General features: G+C 50.9%; 1 long non-coding RNA gene across 1 annotated transcript in view; it reads right to left on the bottom strand.

Annotated features, from left to right (window-relative positions):
- LOC121486617 overlaps positions 1-13504 on the bottom strand; it is a 35585-nt gene that overhangs the window by 16677 nt on the left and 5404 nt on the right. Inside the window, exon 2 of the long non-coding RNA XR_005986695.1 lies at positions 8245-8327. This is a non-coding gene — a long non-coding RNA (uncharacterized LOC121486617). The remainder of the gene's footprint in view (positions 1-8244; positions 8328-13504) is intronic.

Genomic DNA, 13504 nt, shown 5'->3' on the forward strand with positions numbered 1-13504 from the left:
CTACAGGAGCTGAGTGCCCAGATCACTTTCCTCACAGAACTTTCCTTGGTGAAGTCCACACCCCTCACTGAAGGGCCTTGGAGAGATGAGCTGTTCTCCACCCCATTAGTCCCCAGCTCAAGGACCCTAGGAAAGATGCTCAGGTGCCATAGTGGCCACCACTGACCCCTTAGATGCCACGCACGGCCCCTTCACTGGGCTGTGTCCCCTGTGTGAGCTGCCCCTAAACCCCTTGCAGATTTAAGAACTTATGAATACAAATGAGTAACACCTGCCTGGAGCTGCCTATCGTTCCATTCACATCCTGATTTTCTGGGTCACCAATTTTTTTAATTAAACTTTTAATTTTGGGATAATTGGAGATTCACATGCAGTTGTAAGAAATAATATGAAGAGATCCCATATCCCCTTTATTCTGTTCTCCCCTCCTCCCTGCCTTATGGTAATATCTTGCAAAACTGTAGTACAGCACTGAGTCACCAACTTTTAAAAATGTAACATTGCATGCCTATTTCCTAGAATAAGGTAGGAAGGATATTTTCACCAGATTGAGACTTTTTAAAAAGATTTTATTTATTTATTCATGAGAGACACAGAGAGAGAGGCAGAGACACAGGCAGAGGGGGCTCCCTGCAGGGAGCCCGGTGCAGGACTCAATCCCTGGACCCCAGGATCATGACCTGATGCTCAACCACTGAACCACCCAGGCATCCCCAGATTGAGACTCTTGACCCAAACCCTCCCAACGCAAAGCCTGCTTGACTTGACCACCCGATATTTCCCATTTTGATAAGCGGCATTCCCTACCCTAGAGCAAATTCAGATTTTTCTCTCTCTCTTCCTTGCATTCCCCCATGCAAATCCAAACTAGCAACCAGTCCTGCACGTCTAGGCCAAAAAGTCCTGAATCCACACACTCATCCCTCTTTCTACCACAATGACCCTGCCATTGCCACTGTCAGTGCTCTTCAGCAGAACCAGCTCCAGGGCACTTGGGTAGCTCAGTGGTTGAGCGTCTGCCTTTGGCTCAGGGGTTGTGAAAAGAAAAGAACCAGCTACAGACTTTGCAAGGGCCAGGAAAAATTAACACACAGAGCCCCTTGTTGGAATATGATTATAAATTCCAATATGGCAGCAGCACAGCAATAAACCAGGCACAGGGCCCTGTGGATCGCCCACTGCCATGAAGCCCCCCTCCCCCTCCTCGCCCTTCAAACTGTGATCACCAGGAGCACTCTGTGAATGAAACAAAATTAGGTTTGCTGATTTGCTGCAAGAAGGGTGAGCACACACCACTGGGAACCCTAGGGCATGTCATTTAAGACCTGCCAGAGGATTGAGGCTTCTGTTGTGTGATGTGGGGGTGCAGCCTCAAGTTCAAGGAAGCAAGGTTTGCTCTGGAATGGCTGCTATCAGAATCAGGGGTAATGCTGTGATGGAGCATCTTAATAACTCTTACCTGGAAGGTGACAAGGATAGAGCAAAGCTATAGCTGATGGTGATTAAAAAAAAAAAAAAAAAAAAAAAAAAAGGATGGAACGTCTGAGTGGCTCAGTTGTTTAAGTGTCTTCCTTTGGCTCAGGTCATGATCTCAGGGTCCTGGGATCAAGCCCCTCATCGGGTTCCCTGTTCAGCGAGGAGTCTGCTTCTCCCTCTCCCCCTGCCCCTCTGCCCCCTCTTGTGCTCTCTCTCTCAAATAAATAAATAAAATCTTTAAGGGAAAAAAAAAAAGGAGTCACATTAGCCAGGATGGAGAATGTCTGGTTAATTTTGTGGTTTGGGGGATCCCTGGGTGGCGCAGCGGTTTGGCGCCTGCCTTTGGCCCAGGGCGCGATCCTGGAGATCCGGGATCAAATCCCACGTCGGGCTCCCGGTGCATGGAGCCTGCTTCTCCCTCTGCCTGTGTCTCTGCCTCTCTCTCTCTCTCTCTCTCTCTGTGTGATGACTATCATAAATAAATAAATAAATAAAAATTTTGTGGTTTGGATCATGGCCATTCCCAATCTGTGTTCAGACATGATTTCAGAGGGGTCTTGTGGCTCTCTTGATCCCTTGTGGACACCATGCCTTTGTCTGACGGTGATCCGTGACAATGTTCGTGTCCAAGAAGAGAACACCTTTTCTCTTTCTCCCCACCATCTCTGGCACCCCTACCTGCCACAGCCCCCCTAACTTGCCTTTGATCCAATCTCCACACTGCAGCCCGCGTGATGCCACTAAATCACGAGCCATTTCTGAAACTATGAGTGGCATCTGTAGCGCATGGACTTGCAGCCCCCCTAAAAAAGCTATATCCAAGTCCTAACCCATGGTGCCTATGAATGCGACCTCACCAGAAGCAGGGTCTTTGCAGATATAATTAAGTGAAGGATCTCAGGATGCTGTCTATTGCATTTAGGGTGGGCCCTACTTCCAACGGCTGGTGTCCTCGGAGGAAGAGATGATGACACAGAGACATGCACACAGAGAGGACTGTGTGAGGGCAGAGACAGTGACTAAGAAAAGCCAGGGAAGAGCTGGGGCCGCCAGAAGCTGGAAGAGGCAAGGCAGGGTGCTGCTCTAGAGGCTTCCTTCAGAGGGACTGTGGCTCTGCAGACACCTTGATTTCAGACTTGTGGGCTCCAGGCCTCTGAGAGAACACATTTCTGTTTTAAGTCCCCAGGTTTGTGGTTCTTCGTTGCTGCAGCCCTGGGAGATGAGTGCAGTCTATTACTGCAGGTAGAGAAGAATCCATTTCTTCCTGGGGCCTGCTGGGCCCCCACGGGACCTGGGCCTGCTTCTCTCCATCCTCATCCACACACAGCTCCTCCCATCGCCCCTTCAGCCACACCTGTTTTCCTTTTCCTCCCACACACCAGCCCTTTGCACATGCTATTCCCGCTGCCTGAATTCCACTCCTTTGCTCTTTCCGTGGCTGCTCCTTGTCATTATTCAGGTCTCCATGTAGACACCCCTCCTCTGGAAGACCTTCCTTCAGGTCCCCACCCACCCCCTCACTCCCCTACACCTACTGCTTACCCTCTGTCCTGTTGTTGGTTTAATTTTCCTTGTGACACTGCAATTATATCATTTCTTTGTTCACATGTTTATAATTTGTCTCCACCCTCCATGTGAAGGCTCCATGGGCTCCTGAGCATCCCTGCATGCCCAGCACCTAGAATGGCTTGTTTTTATTGAACAAACCTTGTGTTGTTGTTGTTGTTGTTTTTAAGATTTTATTTATTTATTTATTTATTTATTTATTTATTTATTTTATTTATTTATTTATTTTTTATTTATTTATTCATGAGAGACAGAGAGAGAGAGAGAGAGGCAGAGACACAGGCAGAGGGAGAAGCAGGCTCCCTGTGGGGAGCCCGATGTGGGACTCGATCCCAGGATCCCGAGATCATGGCCTGAGCCAAAGGCAGGCGCTCAACCACTGAGCCACCTGGGCGCCCCAAACAAACCTTGTTCACTGTAGGCCAACCACTCTGCCAGAGGCTTTACAAATACTACCTCATTTAACCTTCATGAATAAGATATTTTACAGATGAGGGGCATCTGGGGTCCTGGGATCCTGGGTCCTGGGTTCAAGTCTGGCTTCACGCTCCCTGCAAGGAGTCTGCTTTTCCCTCTGCCTGTGTCTCTGCCTCTCTTTGTGTGTCTCTCATGAATAAATAAATACAATCTTTACAAAAAAAAAAAAAGATAGTTTACAGATGAGCAAACCAAGGCACAGAAAGGTTAACTCATTGTCCAAAGTCACACAGTTTATATGTGGTAGAGGCAGGATTGGAACCCAGTCTATCCCAGAGTTGTGGGCTTAAACACTCTGCTTGACACACAGAAGACTTCAGTGAATGTACTGTATGAATAAATTTCCCTTCAAGACTGGGCACTAAATGGGGCACCTGGGTGGCTCAGTCAGTTAACCATCTGCCTTCATCTCAGGTCATGATCTCGGGGTCCTGGGATAGAGCCCTATGGGGCTCCCTGCTCAGCGGGCAGTCTGCTTCTCCCTCTCCCTCTACTCCTCCCTCTGTTCTTGCATGCAAGCTTGTCTGCTCACTCGCTGTCTCTCAAATAAATAATAATTTTTAAAAATCTTAAAAAAACAACAAAAAAAGACTGGGTATGAGCCCTTTGCAGGAACCTATCAGGTGGGAAGAAGGACCCACGAAAGTCTCCTATACCTGTGCTCACCCACTGGGCCACCCCACTGTTCCCTCCAAGGCTCAGGAGACAAGGAAGGAAGAAAAGTGCACCGTGGTGGAGGGTTCTCGCACAGCCTCCCGCCGAGCAAGCCCGCCAGGTCCCAGAACAGGCCGGCACCCGCACCCACGGGGCTTCTGTGGCCTGGGCCAGTTGGGGGGTGGGGGGGGACTGCTAGGGGGAGGGAGGAGGGGACTCCTTCTGTGTGCTGGCACTTTCTAGCATGTTTCATATAATATTAGCATTTGTTGCATTGGTAAACAATCCCAGGAAGCAACAACAAAGTGGGTAGATTGAGAAATAAATTTTTTAAAAAGGAGAGAGAGAGCTGTAAGAGGGAAGCATAACCAGAAACGGGTATGGGAGCTTTGCCTGGGAAGAAATTTTAGGCGGGTAAGGTTGGAGCCGAGCGAGCGAGCAAGGAAGCCGGAGAAAAGAAAAGAAAGCTTTCACAGCAAGGAAGGGAAACTGCCCCCCAGGGCCAGCGGCGCCTCCCAGGCCCTCAGCAGTGCTTCGCCCAGCCCAGAGCTGGGGCAGCGCCAGTTTATGCCCCCCGAAGGCCACGGTGATCTTTTATTTTCAGGTAAGGGGGAAAGAGAGAGAGAGAGAGGAATGGCTCTGGTTCCTCTGGCAACCTCCCTCCCTCGGTGATTCCCTCGCCCCTAGCAAGCTGTAAACAGAGTCTGGTGATTCCCTCGCCCCTAGCAAGCTGTAAACAGAGTCCGTAGCTACAGCCAGGTTTGTCATCAAGTCTCCGGAGCTTGCCTCCTGCTGGCTGCTGGGCAGGTGGAAGGGAGCTGTGGGGCCCGCGCCCCGTGGCTCCCTCCGGCCAGCAGGACGCACTGCCCACTGCCTGGCAGGGCTCCCTCTGCCTGGCCCACAGGGAAACTTAGTGGAGAAGCCTCTCCCAGCTTGTTCTAGGTGTGAAAGGAGGTATTTCCCTCCTAATTTCACGTAATTAGCACCCTCCACCCTCTGAGCAATCAGCATCCAGGAAAGAGAGTTCTGATTCATGCAACTTCCCTGGAGTTACAATTAGACTTCTCTCCATCTCTTTTAAAGTTCTATCTGTCCTGTACCTTACACTTAACTATTCATAAAGCAGTTCCACAAACACGATCTTGCCTGACTTGCGCTTCAGTATTCTAGGGCAAAACTCACTCGCAAAGCTTTCCTGATGGACTCCCCCGTCCCCGCCAGCTCTTCTAGGAGGGAGGTGTGAGGGGTACGGGTCAGATTCCAGGCCTGTCTGGGCCCATGTGTGGGTCACTGGCATTGGAGGGATCACACGTTTCTGGTGCTCGCCTCTCTCCTTTGACCTCAGATCCTGAAGAATTGGGGAGTGGAGCCAGGACTGGCCAGCATGCCCTGATGCCCATGCCAGCCGACCACCCCCTCTCTGCTCCTCTCTCAGGAGGCAGCCAGGCCCCCAGCCAAGCCAGGTGGGTCTCAGGCATCGGGGATTGATTTGCTCTCTTCTGCTCTCTCTACCTCTTTGGCTGCATCCCCATGTGATCATGGATATGGATGGACAACTGACCTTTTGCTCCAAATTCCTAGGCCTTAGAAAACAGGGAACTTTGTAGGGTCCAGCCCAGATCACAAAGTTTTGACACTGGGATTTAGAACCCAAGTCAAGAGACATTTTCTTATTCACGGACCATGACAGGGAGCGGGTGGTTGACAAGGCTAGATGAGGGCATCGCTGCATTTCCAGATGAGTCAACAGACCCCACAACACAGGCTGCGTGGCTGGGAAACTGCGAAGTGGGGAAACGAGCCCCCAGTGTCTCAATCTGGGTTCGCCCAAAGCAGAACCTGGGACAAGGATCCAGCGCTGGTATTTCTACAGGAACAGATTCTTGGAGAGAGGAAGAAGGAGAAGCTAATCACCACTGATTATGCCGGTCACCCATGAAGGCCGCCAGCGCTCAATCCTTCCAAGACACCTGAGCAGCCCTGGATACTACCCCTCACATTCATCTCTCTGAGACCAGGGACCAGGGCATCCAGGCACTGGCTCCAGTCTCCCCCTGGGTGAAGGCTGTCCCTGGGGGCATCGCCTTCATGTGGCAGGGCTGCCCCCACACCTGGGCTGAGCTCATCAGCCACCTGTCAGGTGGCAGATGATGTCAGAGATGGACGAAGGGATGGAGGGGGAAGGGACAGACACCAGGATGTGGGTCCTGATCCCATCATTTCTCCATAGTGCTGCTTTTCTGCATGAGAGAGGCCAAGTACAAGGTAAAGACCAGAAGTCACCCCCACACACTTACCATTAATATATACACTTTGGGACCTCGTATTTCATATATGTGCCTGGATTCACTCATCAAAATTTTATCAGAGGGACAAAGGAGGAGGAAGAGGAGAGAGAAAAGGAGAATTAGCACTGTTACTGCTGTTTTACAGGTAAGGAACCTGAGACGCAGAGGTGCTCAGTGATGTTTTCCTGGGCTGCACAGCTAGTGAACATCTCCATACTAGTTCATACTAAGCCCATCTGATTCCCAAAGCCCACATCTTGAAAACACAGTGAGTTTCTTCTTTTTAATTCCTTTAAAATGTAAGAATCTGCTGTCACAAGCACATTTGATCTTTTAAAGCGAGACCTGGGAAGAAGCTAGGGGGAACATTGTCCATACTCAAAGTATGTAATTAAAAAAAGATTTGTTTATAGAAATTGCATAGTGCTGACCATGGGTTCATGTGATTTAGGAGTCTGTAGGTATAAAGCAAATGGGCTTGGATGCCTGACACTGATGCCTGTACTTTCACTTTGTAAAGCAGGATGGAGATTTCTCATTTTTGCTCCTAACTGATTTCAGGGGAACACTAGCTGCTGTAACAAACTGGTTTAGGGCTCCAAAAAACGATTCCCTTTGGCAGTTTATGTCTCGTTCACGCAGAGTCCTGAACGGGGGTCTGGAGCCATGGAGGGTGCTCTTCTACATGGTGATTCAGTGGCACAGGTGCCTTCCATTTGCAGCTCCTCCAAGGTCACTATTCTCATCTGCACCAACCCAACCAGACCCAATGCACATCTGGCTCTGATTGGGGCGACCATATAACATAACTCCCAAGTCAAGACACTTTCAAGAGTGAAAGGGGGTGTTATTAAGAATTAGGTCAAGGGGTGCCTGGGTGGCTCTGTTGAGCATCCAACTCTCAAATTTTGACTCAGGTCATGATCTCAGGGTCGTGAGATCAAGCACCACATTAGGCTCCACGCTCAGCATGGAGTCTGCTTCAGATTCTCTCTCTCTGGCCCCTCTCCCTGCTCTCATTCTCTGTCTCTCTCTCTAAAAATAAATTAAATCTTTTTTTTAAAGATTGTATTTATTTATTCATGAGAGACACACAGAGAGAGAGAGAGGCAGAGACACAAGAGGGAGAAGCAGGCTCCATGCAGGGAGCCCGATGTGGGACTCGATCCCGGGTCTCCAGGATCATGCCCTGGGCTGAAGGCGGTGCTAAACCACTGAGCCACCGGGGCTGCCCTAAATTAAATCTTTTAAAAAATTAATTAGGCCAAGACAATAGGTGTCACTGAGTCTGTGCAAACTGGGCCAGATGGTCTCCCTACTTCTTAATCACCTTGACCAGGAAATGACCCATCTCACTCCCCTTGGCATGGTATTATGGTTATCTATTTTTATGTGATAAGCCACACCAAAACAGTGGCTCAAGATAACAGATCTCTTTTTGCATGAAAATGCAGGGTAATCTGGGATCAACGAGATGGTTCTGCTAAGCTGGTGCAGTGGCAGGGTGCAGTGGCAGGTAGGATACAGTGGCAGGCAGAGTAGGGGACATTGTCGTGGAGATGGTTTCCTCACACATGTCTGATGCAGGGCTGGGAAGAGTCAAAAGGGCCTCGTGCGCCTTTATCTCCAAGTGGTCTCTCCAGCATGACAGCTGCCGGACAGCCCACTCATGCAAGGCAGCTTGGGGCTCCCAAAAACATATGTAACGAGAGAGCCCCAGGCAGGAGCCATGTCACCTTCCATGTCCCAGCCTTGGAAGTTGCAGAGCATTACATCTACTTACCCTGAGGGATGAGGCTGTGTCACAAAGACATTCTCCTAGCTCAAGGAGAAGGACATAGATTATTCCACTTCTTGATAGAAGAGCTGCAAGAACAGAGGAATCCATAAATAGTGTTGACATTATTTGGGGGGGAAAACAACCTGCCACTCCTGGGCCCCCCCAAAATATAAGAAGTGGGGTGCTTCTGGGAAATGGAGACCGGCTGGGCAGCCCCTACCCACCTGTCTCAGTCTGTTCGAGCCACTATAACAGAAATAGCACCGGGTGGCTTATAAACAATAGAAACATTTCTCACAGTTCTGGAGGCTGGGCAGTCCAAGATCAAGGTGCCAGCAGATTCAGCACGTGCTGAGGGCCTGCTTTCTGGTTCACAGACGCCACTGTGCCTTCTTGCTGTGTCCTCAGGTCGCTGGAGGGGTGAGGGAGCTCTTTGGGGTCTTTAAGAGCACTAATCCTGTTCTTGGGGACTCCACCCCCATGACCTAATCATCTCCCAAAGGCCTCACCTCCTCATACCTTTGCCTCAGGGGTTAGGATTCAACAAATGGGTTTGGGTGGGGGAGTAGGGACACAGACATTCTGTGTGCAGCACCAGTCCTACTCTGAAGTCTAGAAGGGAGCAAGATTGCATCACATGCTTGGCCATCTTTCCCAAAGCAGCCCAGAGAGGATGACCAGGTCCTGCCATGGTACCTGTGAGAAGTGGGCCTCACAGGTGGGAAGAAGTGGGGCTGGGGGAGCTCACCTCCAGCCCTAGAAGCACATCCTTCCATGGGGGCCAGACGAGGCAAGCGCCTGGCCTCCTACGGGATGAAGAACCCAAAAAATGTGGGTGACAGCTTGGCCTAGGCTGAGTATTCTCCGTCAGGCAACACAAGGCTAGCAGTTCACAGTTAGCCCGTGAGAAAGATTTTTTTTTTTTTTTTTGGAAAAACAATGAAACTGTTGGTGGCTTGAAGTTATTATTAAACGAACCGCTTTGTAAATGAATCATGGGAACATGTTAAGATTTCAGTTTAAAGAAAACCAGCCATTCTGCTTTCCAATTCTATTGGGATCCCATGGAATCCTGGCAAAGCTTGAGGTGTGCTTTTTAGTGCAAAGATGTGCTAGACCATAAGTTGAGGGGAACAGTTCCTAGAAGGAACTTCTAGAAGGTTCTAAAAAGACCCACTAAATGCACATCCAGGAGACCTCCTCTGCAGCCATTGAGGGCTTTTTATCCAGCCTCTGCACATGGAAGTCACCTACCATCTATGTCTGCTCCTTTTTAAAGCCTCAGTCACATCTTGGCTCACTTAGCAGACACAGTTTCACGATGGCTCACTTTATCTGTCAACCTGACTGGATCACAGGTGAGATTATATATATGAGATTAAAATATATATATATATACATGAATAGGCTATTGGGTCTGTTTCTCTGGAGAACCTAATATTAGAGTCTCCTTTTTGTGCCTAAAAAATTCCTCCTGTACAAGAGATCTTTTTTTCTTCTTCCCCCCATCAACATGCCATCAGTATTCTGTAAAAATTACAAGGTGGAAGCAATTAATTCGCTGGCAAGAAACGAGGAATTTGTACTTGGAAATCAGACTTTTTGCCCTCTTTTTAACTGGAAGTTTCTACGGAGGGAATCACTTGCGCTTTGTTTGTATAAAAATGACAGTAATTTCCCTGGTTTCTGATTCACTCCGTGGAAAGGTCTGACACGTGTCCCACAGTTCTGGAAATGAAAGTTCTCTCACCAACAAACTCAAATCTGTCCTGTTTTACCTGCATTCTAATGAGAATGTCCAGTCCTGGTGGATTGCTACATAAAAGTAGACAAAACCTCAACTTCCCTCACAGGCCCACGGAGGACAGTTTTCTTGTTAAGCATTTTCCTCAGGTCTGGCTTAAATGAAAGTGACTGTGCCCCGAGCCAGAGAGGTCCCCAGCTTCCGTCAGGTGGAGCCTTCCCCTCGATCCTCCACACCTTGGGGCTCCGCACCCTCCTGCCACCTCTGGCAGGTCACGGGCAGTGGAAGACGGCCCCCACCTGACTCTGTACATTTCTTCCCAGCTCCTAACCACGCTGGCGGCTTGGAATCAGACACACTGTACCCAGGAAGCCCACTGGTGTAAGGCCAATGGACTACAGACAAGAGGAATCAGGGCATCCCCAGACCCTGACAGTTCCAACTCACTGTCTCTGGGACTCCAGGAAACCAACCTTCGTGGCCCATGTCATAAGCAGAGAGGCCAATAATACCCTTCTGCTTGAAGTGCCTCTGCCCCCACTGTGCCACAAGCATGGCTCCCCAAGACATGGCCCAGCTGGACCCCAGGGACACGAGGGCCGGGCCTGGGGCTCTGTGGGAGTGTGGTCTCCAGCGTGCTGGAGGCTTTTTTTTTTTTCTTACTGCTTGGGACCTCGGGTACGGTCTCAGTAAGGAGTGGCCTCTCTGCTTCTACCAACAGAACTTTGTTTCGAAGGGTCACGAGACCCAGGAAAGCCCGGGTCTGGAAGCTGCACCCACAATGGGTCTTTGCAGGGGAGCACAGGAGCAGAAGGTGCAGGAATCAGACAGGGAGGGCAGGTGAGCCAGCTGAGGACCGAGGGCATCACATGCTTTAGTCCAGGGCCATGACCCACATCAGCACAGCCCCACACAAGACCCCAGTCCCATCTGTCTGTCCATGAGCCCCTCCTACCCCCTTCCACAGATGAGCCTTCTGATGGGTTCCACATGTACACTTTTTAAAAAAGATTTTATTTATTTATTCATGAGAGACACACAGAGAGAGAGAGGCAGAGACATAGGCAGAGGGAGAAGCAGGCTCCATGCAGGGAGCCCAACGTGGGACTCAATCCCGGGACTCAATCCTGGATCCCAGCATCACGCCCTGAGCCCAAGGCAAATGCTCAACCACTGAGCCACCCAGGCGTCCCCCACACGTACACTTTTAGTCACGGGGGCTCTGAAACACCTGTGTTGTGCTGTGTGCAGGTGCTTTAACGTACACAAATGTGATGGGCCTTCCTGTGTTCAGGCAGCTAGGCTTGGAGATGCTGCTGTGCGCATATCTAACCTGTTGGCCCTGGCTCTGTCTGCACGATATTCTGCTGTGTGTTTCTGACCACCTTTCCCCACTCTCTCCCCTAGTGAGGGACCTCCAGGGCACCCCCCGATCCCGAGCATCCTCAGATGTGCCCTCTTGGGACCTGCGTGGGACTGTCCTCTGGGTGTGCCACCTCAGGTATGTCCTGCATGGACACAGAGCTGTCCCTTTTTCACCTGCCAGTGGTGGGAATGATTGAACCAGGCTGAGTGTTGGATGGGAGACTTTCGAGATGCTGTTCCGTGTCAGAACTCATTACTTCCAGGAAGCCACCCTGAAGCCATCCATGCACAGACTGTAGACCAGGGGTCACCTGAGAGCCTGTGTACCAAGAATAGACCCCCTCTCCCGCACCAAGCTCGCTCCATCCCTAGCCAGGTGACAAGAAAACCTCTTTATGGAAAGCAGAATGACATTGGGTCCCCAACTACAGAGCCAGTTCTTCACCCTTCCATGAAAGTCTCCTGTTGGTGAGAAAATGAGAATAAGCGCCAAGCAAGGAAGAAGGGATGGGAACCAAGCTGGGGGCGGGGGCCAGGTGCAGCGGGAGGGCAGCTGGCTTCCTAGCAGAGAAGGCACGATTCTTTCCACGGTTCTTCCGCCCTGACAGCAGAAATGCAGAGAGGTACAGGCGGGGGTAGCAAGACACAGAGCTCACTCTGCTAGCTTCAAATTTCTCCATGAAGTCAGATGTGACTCCTCGGAGCAGAAGGGAGGGAGGGCGGGAGCGAAGGCGGCTCAGGGAGAAGAAGAGAGGAGGTACGAAGTCGTCCGTGTGGAGAGTGGGAGCCAGCAGTGGGGCTGCCAGCAGCACCCCTAGGTCTGTGAGCATGAATTTAAAGTGGGAGGAGTCCCACTGATCAGGTGCTTTCTCCCGGGGCTGCTGGGCTGCCAGGGTTCAGGTGCAGGAGCAGGAGAGCCGGCCAGGGTATGTGGGGGAGGGCGGGAGAGGAGGGAGGTGATCACCTGGGGCCACAGTGAGGCCATGAGGGGAGCTGTGGATGGGCCAGCAGAGTGCACGGGCAGGTGCAGGTGGGGGTGCGGGTACTTGAATATCCACCTCCCCACACGGGTAGGATCCCTGGCCGCAGGAAGAGGCAGCAGGGTCAGAGCATTGGTGGAGATTGCTGGAGATGAGCAAGACAAGGTAGCAGGCGGCCAGGGAGGAGTATGGCCATCTGTAGGGTCATGGAGAAGAGGACACGTGGAGCGTGGAGGAAACAGTAGGAGCAGAGGTCTTTGGTGACCACGAGACCAGAGACGGCTGCCACCAGGAGAGACAGCAGGTGACAGGGCTGGGTCTTGAATGAGAGGGGAAGAGAAATGTTTTAGAAGCAGCCTTGGCAAGCATGGAGGAGGCTGAGCTTACCTCAGATTCAGGGGTTTGTGGCATCAGAGAAGAAAGCTCCTCCACCACCCCACCCCCTGTGGAGAGCACCAGGCGAGCCGGTCAACCAGGTAAAAGTCAAGAGAACCTTCTCAGAAAAGGCTGAGCTCCGAGGCTCAAGGAGCTTGCTGGTTACAGATGGTGCCATCAGCCCAGCTTGGGAAGGTGAGAAGGATGGGGGTGAGGGGGCACATTGAGTCCGATTAGAGAATGCACAGGTCTGGAATGAGGGTCCGTGGTGTGTTGTCCTTTGCGGGTCATGGAAATAACAGGAGAAGCAAAGCATCAGGGGAATAGGACCCCGAGAGGGACACATTATGATGCCAAGCCCTGGGTTTGAACATTGCGGGAGCAACAGGCAACAGCTGGGGTGAGCGCTGCCCCTGGTGGCTGAGGCAAGAAGTTCTATAGAGAGCGTCCCCAAACTTGCACCTGGCGATGAGGTGGCCATCAGTGGCCAAATGCTTGCAGCTGAGGGGTTGGAGCAACTCTAACAAACAACGAAACCCAGGTGCACAACCCATTCCCTTCCCATTATTGTTACCTGTGGGAATATTCCAGCCCAATAATTCATCGTCAGGAATAAAACCCAACAATCTCCTGATGTGTCTCTTCTCCCTGTATATCTGTACATTTATAACTTAGAACCTGTTACCCTTGAGAATGAAATGTGTCTCCCTCCAATGGTAGAAGCAAGCTCCCTGGAGGGAGCCCAATGTGGGACTCGATTCCAGGATCCCAGAATCATGACCTGAACCAAAGGCACATG

This window comes from Vulpes lagopus, chromosome 3, assembly GCF_018345385.1.
Source record: "Vulpes lagopus strain Blue_001 chromosome 3, ASM1834538v1, whole genome shotgun sequence".
Classification (NCBI taxonomy): domain Eukaryota; kingdom Metazoa; phylum Chordata; class Mammalia; order Carnivora; family Canidae; genus Vulpes; species Vulpes lagopus.